Here is a 14,185-nt window from a genome sequence, read left to right on the forward strand (position 1 = left end):
CCAAACTCCAAATCCCTATCTTTTCCCAATTTGAAATTACACTTAAAAGATGTTTCAAGTCAATCCAGATGTTAACCTATAGGATACATAGGCCTTGCAGTAGTGAAAAACAAATGTAGGAGTTTTTTACTAGGAGGGCATGTAAAACTCAAAGTTGCATGTCCTATCTTTTAAGTACACTACACCCTGGCCATAGGGCTCCCTAGGGCATACCTCAGAGGTGAAATCTGTGTAATAAGAGATAAGGGTTGGGCCTGGCAAGTAGGTTAACTCACCAGGTCGAAATGACCGTTTAAAACATGCTCATACAGGCTCTGCAGTGGATGACCTGAGCCATGTTTGACCAACTACTGAAGTGGGTGGCACAATCCATGCTGCAGGTCCACTAGTAGCATTTAATTTACAGGCCCCTGGCACATATTGTACACTTTTCTAAGGACTTAAATGTGGCAATTGTGGATAAGCCAATGTTACCAGGTTTTTAGTACAGAGAATATGCACTTTAGCACTGGTTAGCAGGGGTAAAGTGCCCAGAATCCTAGAGCCAACAAAAACGAATTCAGCAAAAATGGGTGGAGGAAGGCAAAATGTTTTGGGGTGACCCTGCTGAAAGGGTCCTTTCCAACACGGAATATTACATCTGCATTGAGTATTCACAGCAATTATATCAGCAACAACAAACAGTAAGAATGTTATTGTTTATTTTTCTGCTTTTACTTGCATTTGGTTTCCACCAGCACTTTGCTGCTGAAAACTGTTAATAGTATTTCTGTGAGTCCGTGCTCTATTACTGCCATAGCACTACATCATTCCTGTCATTTCACAGGACTAGTAAGTATGTGCGATAATTGAGTGTCCACATGTTATTGACCGATACTCCCCTAACCACAGTGCTCTAAAGAAGGTTTTCTAAAAATGGTAACAATCAGTCACTGTAAATGTTTTGCAGTCTCTGTCTGTCTTACCTGTGAACTATTATTAAAGTTATTATATGATTTTCCAGTGAGTTCTAACTGATTGGAAAGTTACTGCAAAACATGAAAACAAGTTCACAGAAACTTGAAATCGAGGATGGTTGATAAAAGAGGATACATTTCTGTCCATGCTTGAAGTGAGGTGTGTGAAATAAAATGTTGAACTTGTGATACTGCTCACTGACATACGTTCACCTGATCCACAGATCATGTGAAATATTAGAAGTTTTCGGATTTCTCTGATTGTGACTTACACAAGAGATGTAGTTGATAATGAACAGAAGTGGTTTCTAGCCAGAGGATCTGGTGATTAATTATGAGAGTACTCAGAGATGATCTTACACATACAACTTGCTTTTGTCACATAGTTTCCTCAAACAGATTTGACCTTGACCCAATGTGTTGTAAATTTAGTGCTTTTATTCCAAATTAGAACTCCGATTTCAGATTTCGACATAATTCCAAATTTAGTCAGTAATTGTAATTTAAGATTGACCTTTTATTGGTTTACTATGCAACATGTGTCATTTGAATTAAAAAAAAATAAGTTGTAAGAACACTGATACCCTTCCACAAAGCAAACTACCTGCAGAACCATGCTCTGAGCCCTTCGCAAAAAGTCATGGCTTCCGAGTGTTGCTTTCTTATAAGAGGAAGATTTTGCATTATTGTAGTTCATCAAAGATTGTTCATAATCTAAGATGAATGATGTGCCCATACAAAACGAACATGCACAATCTCTGTTGCCATTTTGTCTTGTCATCTGCACTAGAGACTATGATGAGCTATCAAATGGAATTGGAAAGAGGGAGACAAGTCAGGAGGGTTGAGTAAAGAAAGATATGAGGTGTGTGACCCAGTGAGCTTTGTATCAGTTTGATTGTAAAACTAAAACATTGCATCCATTTTGCATGTGTGATTAAATGCCAAGCTACGGTAGCAGGAGATGCTCTCTCAGACCCCATATGGGACGAGGGCCTAGGGCAAGCAGGGGCTACAGGGCGTCAATCATGGTGGTTGAGGTAATTTTCCATCCTACTGTGGCCCTGCAAATTGGGTCAATTACGACCCCTTCAGCATTTGATGCTCACTGGTAGCGATGGCAAGCAGTCACAGGCTTCACAAGGTGCAAGTGTGGGATGCTGGAACTTAGGCTTCAACAGCCTCTCAACAGTGCAATATCTGAACCTCCAATGTGTTTCTAGAAAAAAAGTACTTTAATACACATTGGAATTGAATACTATACACATATGAGGAAAGAACAATTTAGCGTCGACACCGGCCTCCACCTCAAGGTAACCACGGAACCGGACTGGTGTCGACCAAAGCCGGAACCTGCGCCGACGGGTACTTTTGTGCCCCTGTTCTACCCTGGCTCTTTGAGACCAGATTGGCAGCCAGAGGAGGGTGAGGAGGACTGGGAGGGGTCTGGAGACCCTTTAACTGACCAGTTAGGTTATGACCCTGACTGGAGAGAGGAACTGGGGGAAGCCAGTGGTCTGGATACTTCACCAGACCATGGCATGTTGTCTCCTCCTACCGTGGCTACGGAGGAGGAAGCGTCTTACACAGTGGTGTTGTGTAGGGCGGTTGAGGCTCTCAGCCTCGAGGTACCTACAGTGGCAGTCAGCACCAAACTCCTGACAGAGGTGTTTCAACCAGCAGCTATCTCTTTGGAGCCCCTGCTGCCTTTTAATGAAGCCCTGACAGACATCCTTTTGGGCACCTGGTCCAGGCCCAACACAGGGGCTCCTGTGGATAGGATGATTGCCTGGCACCACCGCCCTGCCCCGGGTGACGCTACTTTCCTCTCCCAACACCCCACTCCTGAGAGCTTGGTGGTACAAGCCTCTACCTCCAAGGGCACATTCCCTACTGCTCCGCCTGATAGGGAATCCAAAAAGCTGGACCATCTTGGAAGAAGATGTTTTCTTCCTCCTGCTTGGGACTGCGGTCGGTAAACACCGCATGTCTGTTGGGCCTTTACACCCACTCTGTGTGGGATACAGTTGCGCAAGTGCTGCCTCAGTGCCCGGAGGATGCCCGGGCCGTACTCTCTCGGGCAGTTACCCAAGGTAGAGACGCAGCGAAGTTTACCATCCACTGTGCGCTGGATACCGCTAACTCACTAGGCGGGACGATTTCCACGTTGGTAGCCCTTCTACGCTACACCTGGTTGAGGTCAACTGGTTTTTCACAGGATGTCCAATCCACTCCTATGGAAAGGGCATCTGATGGCCTCAGGCGGGCACAAGCTGTTCATCCCCAGCGTGGCCGGGGACGTGGGAACCAGCGCCCTGGTTCTGGGAGCCCACGGGTGGACCAGTCCACCTCAGCCCCTTGTGCAGCAGCCTCCAAATCCTCCTAGTCTGACATTTCAGGGCCACCAAATGCCAGTAGCCGGCAGGATTCGCCATCACCTCCCCCACTGGTGCACCATCACGTCCGACAGGTGGTTTTTGCAAATAGTCCAAAGGGGCTACTCCCTCCCCTTCGAGACTACCCCTCCATCTATGCCACCTCATTACCATCGCATGTTAGAGGATCATCTAGCCCTTCTCCAACAGGAAGTTTCGGCACTCTTGGCAAGGGGTGCCATCGAGCGTGTTCCTGTCCCAGAAGTAGGTTGTGGTTGCTATTCCCACTACTTTCTGGTGCCCAAGAAGGACAAAGGCCTGCGTCCTATCTTGGATCTCAGGAACGTCAACTGCTTCCTCCGGAAGAAGTTAAAAATGTAGACGCTCGCTCAGGTCTTGTCTGCCCACGACCCTGGAGACTGGATAGTAGTGTTGGATTTGCAGGACGCTTAGTTTCACATCACCGTCCTGCCGTCCCACTGGCATTACCTGTGGTTCACTTTAGTCCACGAGCACTTCCAGTTTACTGTGCCCCCCCTTTGGCCTTACCAGCGCCCCTAGGGTGTTCTCGAAAGTGATGGCGGTGGTCGCAGCTCATCTGCGCAGATTAGGGGTCCCAGTCTTCCCCTATCTCGATGGCTGGCTGTTGAAGGCGGGCTCGCCCCAGGCTGTCGTCTCCCACATCCAGACTGCGGCCAACCTCCTGTATTCGCTGGGGTTCTCCATCAACGTGCCGAAGTCACACCTGACTCCCTCTCAGAAGCTCCTCTTCATCGTAGCGATTCTGGACACACGTAGTCTCGGGTCTACCCTCCAGAACAGTGAGTCCGGGCTATGATTCCAATCTTTCAGCCTCTATCCCTGGTTTCGGTCAGGCTGACCCTCAGTCTACTGGGCCTGATGGCCTCCTACATCCTGCTGGTGGACCATGCCAGATGGCATATGCGGGCTCTGCAGTGGGACCTGAAGTTCCAGTGGGCTCAACATGAGGATAACCTGTCTGATTGCGTCTAGATCTGAGGGCACGGCACATCAATTGCAGTGGTGGCACATGAGCCGGGATTGGGTCGCCTGCAGATCCCTCTCTCTTCCCCAACCAGAGTTCACAGTGGTGACCGATGCATCACTTCTGGGATGGGGCGCCCACATAGGGGAGGCGGAGATCAGAGGCCTATGTTCTCCAGCGGTGTCCAGGGTCCACATTAACCTACTTGAGCTTTGGTCGATTTGTCTGGCACTCAAAGCATTCCTTCCCTCTGTCCGGGGAAGAGTGGTGCAGGTGTTCACGGACAACATGATGGATCACAAATGGCGTCTGCACTCGGAGGTGGTGCGAGGTCTCTTTCAGCAGTGGGGAGAGCCTTGGTTAGATCTATTCGCCACCGAAGAGACTGCGCAATTTCACCAATTCTGCGCATTGGCATTTCCAAGGCGGCACTCGCTAGGTGGCGCTTTTTGTCACGAGTGGAGTTGCGGTCTTCTATACGCCTTTCCGCCTATACCACTTCTGCCCAGAGTGTTGAAGAAGATCAAACGCAACCTGGGCCAAGTCATTCTTGTGGCTCCGGATTGGACACGAAGAGTCTGGTATCCCGAGATGATACACATGGCCATCGATCCTCCAATCAGACTGCCTCTTCGGGAGGATCTCCTGTCGCAGCAGCAAGGGATGGTCTGCCACCCAAACCTGTCCATCCTCCACCTCTTTGCATGGAGATTGAGCGGCGGCAGTTGACGTTGTTTGACCTGCCTCCTGAAGTCTGTGATGTTATCTTGTCAGCCCTCCACTAAGACGGTATACACCTGCAGATGGAACACATTTGTGGCATGGTGCAAAGCAAAGGCTGTGGATCCCCATTCCGCCCCTCTTTCTGAGGTTCTCTTCTTTCTCCTTTCTTTGGCCCAGCAGGGCTCTTCTCAGGGCATTCTAAAGGGCTACCTCTCTGTCTTTACAGCCTTCCTTAGGATTCCTTTTCAATTTTCTCTTTTCAAGTTCCCTGTTGTAAGTCGTTTCCTTAAGGGCATTACTCATCTTTTTCCTCCTTTTCCCCAGTGGGACTTGAACTTGGTTCTTACATATCTTATATGCGCTCCCTTTGAGCACCTACATTACTGTCCTCTCAGGATTCTAACTTTGAAAACTGCCTCCCTGGTGGCCATCACCCCTGTGCACTGGGTGAGTGAGTTACAAGCTCTTTCTTCCAAGCCTCCCTTTCTGGCTGTTCATCCGGACAAGGTCCTCCTCAGAAATAGACCTTTCTTTCTTCCCAAGGTGGTTACTTCTTTCCATATTGAACAATCCATCACTTTGCCCCTCTTCTTTCCGCCTCCGCATCCTTCAAAAGAGGAAGAGAGGTTCCACCATCTATATTCAAAACGTGCGCTTTCCTTCTACTTGGATCACAGCAAACAGTTCCGGGTGGTCAACCAGCTCTTTGTTGGTTACGTGGGCGCTAACAAAGGTAGGGCCGTGCACAAATGGACCATCTCCAGGTGGGTTGTTCTGTGCATAAAAGCCTGCTATTCTTTTGCAAAGAAGGAGCCTCCAGTGGGACTGCGCGCCCATTCCACCAAGGCGACCGCAGCAACCACTGCTTTGGGACGGGGAGTCCCCTTAAGGCAGTGGTCTTCAATCTGTGGGGCGCGACCCCCAGGGCGGTCGTGGAGTCCTCGGAAGGGGGTCGCAGATTCTGTCAGAGCAGTTCCTTGAAACTTGTGGTTTGCCTTAGTGGCAGTCGGGCTGATTGAGGGTGCTCAGGGCGGAGGCCTAATTCACACAGAGGGGTGGAAAAAAATCAAAGCCTCATTAACAAGTAAAAGGTCTTTTAAAGACCGGTGAAGTACTCAGGTGTGGCTTTATTGTCCAAGCTGTTTCAGCCGGGCTCACATACACAAGGGGGGAGTGGGGTGGGGAGACTGGGGGAGGAGGCTGTAGCCCTTTGAGTTCAGTGGACGTTGCATGCCTGGAGCTGTGGGTCCCGCCAGTAATTGCGCGTGAAAGGTCCTCTCCCCCCCCCCCTTCAACACGTCCCATAAATCATTGGTTCAAGTCCCCTGAACCCTCATACCTGGCGCTGTTCTTCACGGTGAGATGTTGTTACACCCTGTCTGCCCTCCCCCTCGCCCCCAGCAGGGAGGCACAGAGATGCCCTCCCATGAGAGAGGAATAAGGAAGAAGACGCAGAGAGATACTGACCCCCCCGCCACATGAGAGAGGCACAGAAAAGGTGGGTGGAAGAATGGTGGGTGGATGGATGGATGAAAGGGTGGATGCATGAAAGGGTGGACGGATGAAGGATGGATGTATGGATGGATAAAAGGTTCCATGGATGAATGATGCATGGGTGGATGTGTGAAAAGGTTGGGGGATGAATGATGGGTGGATGAATGGATGGATGAAGGGGAGGTGGATGAAGGATGGATGTATGGATGAAAGGGTGGATGGATGTATGGATGGAAGGATGAAAGCGTGGATGGATGAAGGATGGATGTATGGATTGATAAAAGGTTGCATGGATGAATGATGGATGGATGGATGTGTGAAAAGGTGGGTGGATGAATGATGGGTGGATGGATGGATGGATGGAAGGGTAGGTCGATGAACGATGGATGTATGGATGAAAGGGTGGATGGATAAAGGATGGATGTATGGATAGATAAAAGGTTGCATGGATGAATGATGGATGGATGTGTGAAAAGGTGGGTGGATGAATGATGGGTGGATGGATGGAAGAATGAAAGGGTGGTTGGATGAAGGATGGATGTATGGATTGATAAAAGGTTGCATGGATGAATGATGGATGGATGTGTGAAAAGGTGGGTGGATGAATGATGGGTGGATTGATGGATGGGTGGAAGGGTGGATGGATGAAGGATGAATGTATGGATGAAAGGGTGGATGGATGAAGGATGGATGTATGGATAGATAAAAGGTTACATGGATGGATGTGTGAAAGGGTGGGTGGATGAATGATGGATGGATGGAAGGGTGGATGGATGAAGGATGGATGTATGGATGGAAGGATGAAAGGGTGAATGGATGAAGGATGGATGGATGTGTGAAAGTGTGGGTGGATGAATAATGGATGGATGTGATGAGGTCTAACAGGCGCTTTTATGGTTGTCGATAGTTGTTGATGATGAGGAGTACCAGTTTCTAGAAACTTTTGTCGGAAGGGGGTCCTTACGCCTAAAAAGGTTTTACAAGGGGGTCTCGGCATCAAAAAGTTTGAAGACCTCTGCCTTAAGGACATCTATCAGGCAGCTACTTGGGCAGCGCTGCATACGTTCACCAAACACTACTTCCTGGACAGCTAAGTCCGGAGAGACGGCTTCTTTGGCCGTTCTGTTCTCCAGGACTTTCTGGTGTGAACTTAGTTCGCAGACCCACCTCCGGGGTTGGTATTGCTGGGGTATCTATTCTAAGGTGAGGAATCTATAACTAACTGTTTCTTTCAGATGAACAAGTGACTTACCTTCGGTAACGATATATCTGTAAGAAACATAGGTTAGTTATTGATTCCTTACCACCCACCCATCCTCCCCGTTCTTGGAACTTACTTCTAGGGTTAAGGACTTCCTTTCAGGGCCCTAGTTTTGTGCACTAGTGGTCAGTGTCTTTCATGGCTCTGCGCTTCTGGCATGGAAAGTCGTGTACAGAACTGACGTCAGCAAGTGAGGGTGGCGCCTGAGTAGCTACCGCGACGTCATCCCGGCGACCACAACGGCGAGGACGAACGCGGAGCCGACCAACGCCACCTTCCGACACGAAGAGGTGCTGCTGACGAAAAACTTTTGGGATCCAGTCTAACGCCTGGGGGTAATTCTAAGGTATGTTATCTATAACTAACCAATGTTTCTTACAGATATATTGTTACCGAAGGTAACTTGTTCCATTGGGCCAGTTGGCCTGCAGTATAGTGACACAGCTGTTAAGGTCTTCTCATAGCTATAGATTCACAAAACACAGTACGCGCCCACCACCTCTCTGTGTACTAAACCTATGATCAGAACAGTAGTAGTCCACCCTCAGTCAGTGAGGTCATGCATTTCTCTATATCACCGGAGAAGTTCAGGAACTTTTGTATGTCGAAGGAAAAGGCCTAGGCTTTGCTCACATAAGAGATTACAATGATGCCTGGGCCAAAATCAAAAGCTAAGATACCAAATACTCACAGTGGGGCACTCTGGGAAGGGAAACACGATTTTATGCAATGATGAGCGCATTCCAGTCACAACATGCTCTTTTATAATTCATGGAATAACATTATAGACCAACCTTCATTGTAGTTTGGGCATGCAGCCAGTGTTTTTCATCTGTGCAGATGCTGTAGAAAGCTATGTTTCAACTAAAACTTTTAATGAACAATAAAAACACGTACTTTGATCGATGTTTTACCGGAATGCAGTCTGGGAAAAGAGGCATCTTCTATGAATTACCTCCAAAGTGACAGTAGCAAATTCTATTTCACTTACATCATTCCTCGACAATTACTATTCCCTTGCAACACCATGATATTAGGCACCTCAGTGTGACTGGTGTTACTAAATTTTACCGCAACATTGTTCAAGCTTTGCGGAAAATGTATTTATTTACCTTGCAGTGCACACAGACAAAATATACATTTTATACAAAAAAAATGAGTTCCTAAATATTTACTTCTGGTTCTTCTGAATGTATTGAATACAAGATGTGTAGATGTTAGGAAAAAGAGAGCATTTTGAAAAAATAGTCTACATATGTATGTTTTTTATACTTGCATAGCACACTCAAAGTTAGGGGAAAATAGAGCACTCCACCACAAGCTAGGACCTGGTGATGCAGTTGAAGATCATTTACAATTATGAAAATAACAAATGGTTTTCTATTGTTAAGCATCTATATGGTGGTATTATGCTAAATGATCACTACAGCCCCAGAATGGAGCCTAACCTAGCAAAATAGTATATTTATAATGGCGACTCCTTCCCTCATATTTCATAAGTGACCACTTCCCATTCATCAAATTGAAGCCACAATTTCTTTGTAACACCTACACTCCACTCACGGCAGGTGATGCTGTGATCCCTTCATCCGTGCAACTTTAGTAAATCAAGTATTGCAACAAGTGACTGCATAACAACAGTACCAATAAGTACTAAGTATGGGCGAAATTTGCGAATTCGTGTTCCGCGAATTCGCGCGAAAGCAAATTTGCGGTCCGCGAATTTGTGCGAACTTGCGAATCTTTTTATTTTGGCATGTTTGCGGGGTTTTTTTTTCAGCGCGGCTACCGCGAACTTACCCATGCGGTTTTTTTGGGGCGCGACCATCTTGTTCGCGGGAGGAAAACAACTCGGCAAACTCAGAATCAAGTTAAGTGAACGCAGCGCGCGCGAAAATGTATTTTTGAAGCGCGAACAAGCAAAAAAAATGTGCAAACTTGCGAATTGCGGATTGTTTGGCAATTTCACGCGATTCGCGGAACGCGAAATTGCCAAAAATCCGCAAATTTCGCGAGTGGAACGAATTTTCAGCGCATGCTTAATAAGTACAAGGAAAAGAGCCCCATATTATCAAATATTGATAATACCATCTAACACGATTGATCTTTCCTATGTTTTTTTGTGCCCACATTTTTTTTCCACAGGTGCTATGTCCCTTCCGTAACCCTTAGTCAATAAGTCTGAGAAAATCAAAGCCTTCAAATATCAGGCAGGGATCCATACTTCGTGCATGTAGTGCTCGGGTTAAAAAAATGTGATTAGGGCATGGGCACGCTTTGTTCTTTTGTGCCCCATAAGACCTTTTGGAAGGAAGCGTTGGACTTGTTATAGCCTCTATGAGTGAGACATGCTCCAAGGCTTGGAGCAGTGTGCCTGAAAGGTTTAGGGTGAGTAAAAATAATAAGAAGCTCAAAGGGTCGTTCACGTCATCTCATCATGAGCACAAGGAAAAAAGTAGGTGGTTCACTGACCGATTCTAAAGAAACCATACTGTCAAGATTCCCCTGTATTGGCGCTTACCCACAGCATCTCAAAGCTTTGCAGCAAGCCTTGCTTGACTCCCTTTTCTTCACAGAGACCATTCAGAACCATTACGTATTCATTTAATTATGTGAAAGAACAGTAGAAGAGCATTTCTTAGAGAAATGCTGTACCTAGGAAAAAGTTTAACGGGGCATAGCTCCATAAAAGAAACACTTTTTTGGATAGCATAAACAGGGTAGTGCTTAAGTGAGTGGTAATGTAAGATTTTACAAACATTAATGTAGCTTATGATATGCATATATTCATGGAGACACTGGGCACCTGGCTCAGGGATAAAAACATGAATGTGTTGAAGTATAAGTCAATTACTCCTCCTTGTTTGAGAGCATAGTATTTAGGGCAGTATTAATAGTGGATAGAGGAGAGTTTCAGTGCTATTGGAACATTCTGATTCTTAGGTGTTACTTTTTCCAGACATTTAAAATGTTAATGGTTTCAATACTTTCTCATATTAGAAGAGGCGTACAACTCAAGAAAGCTTTGACAGCAGTAAAGTAAAAGAAATCTGCAGGGATCCTGCCTATACCATTAAACTTCAAAGGACTAAAGTATAGTTTTTGATGATGCTCCTTTGGAAAAAGTGCTTTGGGAATGGGAAAACTGTAATCCATGCACACCAATAGGCAGGGAATCACATGCCTGTGCAATGGGTGTTGTATTTCTGCTGTCTCTGCTGGAAAGACTTGTTGTTCAGGCCATTTTAACAACGCATAAACAGAACACCTTCCCTTTGCCATCCCATGACAAAGGGTTAAAAAGCTTGATACACTGGGCAGGAATCTATTTGATTTAAGAAGCCTGTCAATTGATTAGAGGTGCAGTATTCCCAAGCATGCATGAAATGGCAGATGGGATAGAAGACAACAGTGCTTTTGTGTTCTGTGTTCTTGGAACATATGCAGAATCCTTTATTAGACCTGCTTAATGATAGAATGGATGATGTGATGCAGCTGCAGGAGATTAGATGCATCTGTTGCCTTTACACGATCCATTAAATCTGGAGTGATTCTGTGCAGACTTGCATTGATAAGATTCACAGGCTTCTCTGGAGATGTGCAAGTCCAGATGCTCAACATGTCCTTTATGTGCCAGTGCCTATTGTAGACTAGGCTAATTCAAACATAGTACCAGCATGGTGGTAGCCCTGGATGACTGTACAAAGCTGGTGGGAATCGCAATTAACAGCTTTGAAAGTAGCTATTGCTGTTGTGCCCGGCATCAGCATCACAGCAGTCTTTTTTTTTTTTTAACTCTTTTTATTTTCAAGGCCAGAACAGAACAAACTGTGATCACATACGCGGCAGAATGGCATATTAAGTTACACTTCTCAAGGAATACACATGGATTACAATCTGGCGAAACGCTATCTCTAAAAAAATCTAAATCATGTCTTACACTGCTACCATTTTTCATCAATCATTCATTAATTAGCTTGTCAACAGTCGTAATCATGGGAGGCTCACAGATGTTTCCCCTGTGCTCGTTCCAGTTAGCCCATATAGCTACCCATTTTTTCGGGCACCCCCTAGCCATGTACACTGTTTTTTCTTGTAACATGCACCAGTCCATATCTTTCTGCCAGGCGCCAAGTGTTGGTGGTATGGCTGCCCCCCACATCCTCGCGATGTTCCTCTTTGCTATTGCCATACCCAGTGTTGCCCACAGCTTGCCTTTTACTGGGAGGTCTGATGGTTCCCATATATTTAGTAGGCACCTCTTCGCCTCAGGTCGCAAGTCTACCCCCCATACACCCCTCATACAGTTAAGTACTTGCGTCCAATATGCATGTATCTCCAGGCATTCCCACAGTATATGCAGAAAGGTTCCCATCTCCCCGCACCCTCTACGACAGAGCCCGTCGTCGCTTCGCCCCATCAAGATTAGCCTTGTACCTGAAATGTACACTCTGTGTAGGATCTTTAGCTGAATCAGGCGCAGTTTTGCCGAGATTGCTATTTCTCTAAGGGACGCTAGCGCCTCGCGCCATTCTTCATCATCAATCTCAAGGCCATCCGCCTCCCACTTCGCTCTGAGGGGCAGCAGTGGATCTGGGGTATGATTAATGAGTTTCTTGTATGTGAGTGATATTGCCTTCTCTGGAAGGTGGCCGTCCAATAATCTGTCCTCCAGGGGCGAGGACTCCGGGAGCTGTGTCCCTGGGGGAATGTTGATCTGCAGTGCATGCCGAACCTGTATGTAGCGGAAGTGTTCTTTTCGGGATAGATTGTATGTGCGCTGGAGGGTATCAAATATATGTACTCTCTCTGGGCCCCATAAATCTTTAATACGGGAGATGCCAATGAGATCCCAGTTTTGGAATCCTTTCGTGCGGCTAAGAGTGCCTAGTGTTTATGATGCCCACAGTGGAGTTGCCTGGGTAAGCCTGCCAGCCCAACCCAATTTCTTAAGGACGATATGCCACAGCTGCACTGAGTGTTTAGTCGGCCCCGTTAGTCGGTATCTCTCTGGTCTAGAATACAAAGCCGCCTCGAAGTTCCCTCCAGGCAATAGTCATTTATCGATCTCGTACCCTGGGTTATTTCCTGAACAGTAGGTACCCTGATTAATGGCCGACAGATGTGCCTCCCAATAATATTTCCTGATGTCCGGGAGCGCGATCCCCCCATCAAACCAGCCCAGTGTGAGCTTCTGGAGGGATATCCGAGGCGCGCCCATCCAGAGGAGATCCCTCTGGGTAGCTTCAATAGTGGCGAAATATTTTTGCGGAACCAGGTCAGGGTGATTTTGGAGGGGATAGAGGAATCATGGCAATGCCATCATTTTAAATAGGGCAGCTCGACCAAGCAGTGACAACTGGAGGTTTTTCCAGACGGCAGCGTCTCTCTGGAGCCTCTGTAGGGGTGGCAAGAGGTTGCGTTCGTATCTCGCTGCACGGTCTTTAGTGATATATACTCCGAGATATGTAAAGCCGTTGTCGACCACCTGGATCGGGCATTCTGACGGTATCCGGGGGGGCCCGCTGAGAACATATATGAGAGATTTTCCCCAGTTAATGCTGTACCCGGAGTATTCACCGAAACTCCGAAAGATATCAAGTGCTGCCTCAAGAGACTTGTGCGGTGCCGTGAGGTACAGGAGGATGTCATCCGCGTATAGCGAAAATCTGTCCTCCCACCCGTCAGTCCACCGTATCCCCTGCAGAGAGGGGGTCTGCCGAACCCATGCTGCCAGCGGTTCGAGGGCCAGGGCAACGAGCAGGGGAGAGAGGGGGCATCCCTGCCTTGTTCCCCTCTCCAGTTGGAAGGCTTCCGATAGTTTATTGTTAACAACGACCTGGGCTAGAGGTTCCGTGTACAGGAGTTTCACCCAGCTAATAAAGTGAAGCCAAACCCCAACTTTCAAAGTGCGGCTATCATGTATGGCCATTCTAGTGTGTCGAAAGCCATCGCAGCGTCTAATGACACCACCACTGCGTCTACACGTTGCCTGTGGCAGCATCCCAACACCCCATGGATACGTCTTAGGTTCAGTGCCGTATTACGATGAGGCATAAAGCCCGATTAGTCCGGGTGCACTAGGGTATGTAGGACCGGTTTGATCCTATTGGCCAGGAAGTTTTGGTTCTACATTGAGCAGTGATATTGGCCTGTAAGAGGCACACAAGTCTTTAGGCTTCCCTTCCTTGGGGATAGCGACAACGGTAGCTATCCGCTGGTCCCGGGGCAGGCTACCTAGTTCCCTACTCTCCTCGAACATCTTCTTTAAGTGAGTGGCAAGACTGTTCGGTTTGAGCTTATAAAGCTCCACTGGCAGACCATTGGGCCCAAGAGCCTTTCTGGGCCGGAGGTCATTTATGGCCTTCAC

At 47.2% G+C, this 14,185-nt stretch overlaps 1 protein-coding gene across 3 annotated transcripts in view; it reads left to right on the top strand.

Moving 5' to 3' along the window:
* The window catches only part of EXOC2 (exocyst complex component 2), a 948,514-nt gene that overhangs the window by 550,615 nt on the left and 383,714 nt on the right, over positions 1–14,185 (top strand). The window lies entirely within an intron of this gene.

The sequence above is a fragment of the Lissotriton helveticus genome, chromosome 4_1 (assembly GCF_964261635.1).
Source record: "Lissotriton helveticus chromosome 4_1, aLisHel1.1, whole genome shotgun sequence".
Classification (NCBI taxonomy): Eukaryota; Metazoa; Chordata; class Amphibia; order Caudata; family Salamandridae; genus Lissotriton; species Lissotriton helveticus.